Consider the following 3,195-nt stretch of genomic DNA (forward strand, 5'->3'; position numbering starts at 1 on the left):
ATTAAAATTTTTGAAAAATAATCTCATGATTTTTTGCTCTGATTGGTTTCCAAATGTTATCCACAGACCTCAGCCTTCTGAGTACATATCCTGAGTAGTCAGGATTACAAGGGTGACCAACCAGCACAAAGCTTTCAGAAACATATTAAATGTAGAAGAAAATTTACATCATGAGTGCCTGTTTTATCATCTACATTTAAAGCATTTTGGAGTGATTATATGTGAATTTATTTCGTTTTAGGATTCTTAAAAGACAGTAAGTGATGATATTTAAAAATTTTAGTACTTTTTAAAAAGGAAACTGGAAATGTGGAATAGAAGAAATTTGGCTCTCTTTGGACCTCAATTTATAAGCTCATCTCTGTGCATGATAACCCAATGTCACCAACACGGTCTGTGTTGAAGACAAAATGTGGCAGAAAACAAACACCCTTGGCAACAATTGCTATGGTATTATTTCTTGGACAATATGTATATTGAATTGAGTGTGTAAGAGAATGGAGAGATTTTACCTACCTTTTTTGTATTGCTGAAAGACTTTTGGAAACTTTGACTGATTTCCTTCCTCATTGTGTGTCTTTGGACCATGCACTTAGTGCCTTTAATTACAATTTTTCCCAACATTATAATGGTAATAACATTAACATTACAGCAAATATCATCTTAAGAATTAAGAGGCATGACACTGGTGAAATACTTAAGTTTCTATGAATAAGCTTTGAGTTTGGTCAGCAATTTTTTAATACTAAATATAATTCCATATGTATTACAGAAACCATTACATGTAGAGAGAACCCAGAACTAATGTTATCAATTGACTGTGATCTGCTTTCAAGGAAGCCAGGTGGATAACTTCTCATGCTGTAATTCAAACTGGCTATCTTGTCTTGATAGTGTAAAAATATCAGGGACAGAATAATGAAGAAATGTTGTGCAGTGAGCTGAAGCCCATATGAAAATGTGCAAAACTGATAAAACGTAAACTTATCTGAGCAGTATATTGTGTTTTATATCATTTAAGTTAAATTGCAAAGATAGAGAGACCTAGAAGAATGAATTCTCCTTTTGATACCCTATCATAGGGACTTAGAAGGATGAACTTGTCTCATTCTTGGAGAAGCATCATCGGATGAGAGGAACAGTGTTTTTGTGTTTGCTTCCTTCCATTTATTCTTCAGTTTGAAATCTGAACTACTTGAAACTGAAGGAAACCAAGGGAAATCAGACATGCAGGCTTTGGAAAGAGCAATAAACATAAAATAAAATAAATATAGCCTTGTAAAAGGTCAAACTAAATTGAGTTTTATAGTCTCAAGTGTAAGCAATATCATGTATTGAATTTTTTAAAATGTTAGGATTGCTTAATTTTTTCTTTTACTACTATCTTGAATTAATTATTGATTTTGTATAGAGAGCTTAAAGATGAGATTAACAAGTAACATGAATAAAAATGGACAAAAGTTCTGAATAGGCCTGTTTTCCAAAAGGCCTGAAAATCACAGTGGGTTTACAAAGTTGTATTTAATGCCATTTCGATGCTGGCTTAGTGAACAGAAGTCATTAGAGAAATGCAATTCAAAATTACTATGATACTACTTCATAATTATTATAACTCTTATCAAAAAAACTCAAAAGAACCAGGTGTGGTGGTAAAGGTTTGTAATTCCAAGCATTTAGGAGGTTGGACTAAGAGGATTTGAGTCTAAAGCCAGTCTGGGTTACTTCACCTATTAGAAACATGCACTTTCATAAAACTCAAAAGGTAATAATGTTGGTGAGAGTATGGAGAAAAGAAAATTCTCTACACTCTTGGTCAAAATACAGGCTCGTATTCTCGTTGTAGAAAGTAGTATGCATTTTCTAAAAAAATGCAAAGTTGAAATATCATCTTGACTCACCAATCATGTGATTGCTTCTCTCTGGGTAACTCATAAATATATTTGTAGTTCATTGTTATTCACATTATTCACAACAGCAGCCAAGATATACTTCGAAGTTAAGTTCAAATCCACACAATTAAAGCAACTCTGGTACATGCACAAATACATGTTCTGTTTCATCCTTAAAATAGCAAGATACTTCTCCCATGAGCCACAACTTACAATGACCAGGAAGATGTAATCTAAATGAACAAAAATGTTGTCTTCCAATCTTTGTAATACTACACACACGCAAACACACCAACCTCAAACATTAAGAGAGAATTTTTTTTAAAGTAAAGCAAACTGGAATCACTAGGGCATTTAGGTCACAATGTAGAAGATAGTAGATATGCAGGATGACCAAGTACAGAGTTGTAATGTACAAGATGAGGTTACAGGGGACTACACTGGCCTTACAAAGGAATGAAGCTAAATAAGTGGGAGTTGTTCTTCCGAGTAGGGTTTTCTCTTTAAGTTGTTCTTCCTTCAGTAATGGATGAGATTAATGTAATTCTTTAAATATACTTGCCTGTTTGCAGAAATAATATCAAACAATATAGCAATAATGTTCTATGCTCAACATAGAACAAAATGTCAAATTAAAGTACATGAGATTATTCTTGATATAAACTAATTATTACAAATAAGGGAAAACCTGAGACCTATGTTTCTTTAAGTCTGGCTTACTTCACTTAATATGATTTTTTCCAAGATCTTCCATTTCCTTACAAATGAGGTAGTATCATTCTTTCTGATGGAAGCATAGTATTCCACGTGCATGTGTAAGTGTGTGTGTATGAGAGATTGACATTTTCTTCATTCATCTACTGAGGGGCATCTGGGTTGATATCATATCTTAGCTATGGTAAATAATACTGTGATAAACACAATTGTTCTGGTAGCTTTAGTGTGGCCTTGTTTGTTGTCACGTGGGTAAATGCCCAGAAGTGGGATTAGTGGGTAATAGGGAAGCATTATTGTGTACATCAAGGATAATCTTAGTAGATGAGCAGAATAGCTCACTATCTATTTACAAATGATCTTATAAGGTGATTCCAAGTGAAATGAACTCAAAGACATGTTTTTGTTGTTGTAGTACTTAATGTAGTATGTGATTTCTTTTTATCTTTTGTGTTTTCCCCACCAATGTTTATCCCCTGTAGTCACTGTATTTGATTTTGATACCCTGGTTATTGTAAATATGTTGATCTGAAATAGGAAAGGGAGAGGTAAATAAACAAAATAGTGAGACAAAGGACAAAGGGGGAACCTA

Source organism: Dipodomys spectabilis, unplaced genomic scaffold (genome assembly GCF_019054845.1).
Source record: "Dipodomys spectabilis isolate Male_0828 unplaced genomic scaffold, ASM1905484v1 ptg000127l, whole genome shotgun sequence".
Lineage (NCBI taxonomy): Eukaryota > Metazoa > Chordata > Mammalia > Rodentia > Heteromyidae > Dipodomys > Dipodomys spectabilis.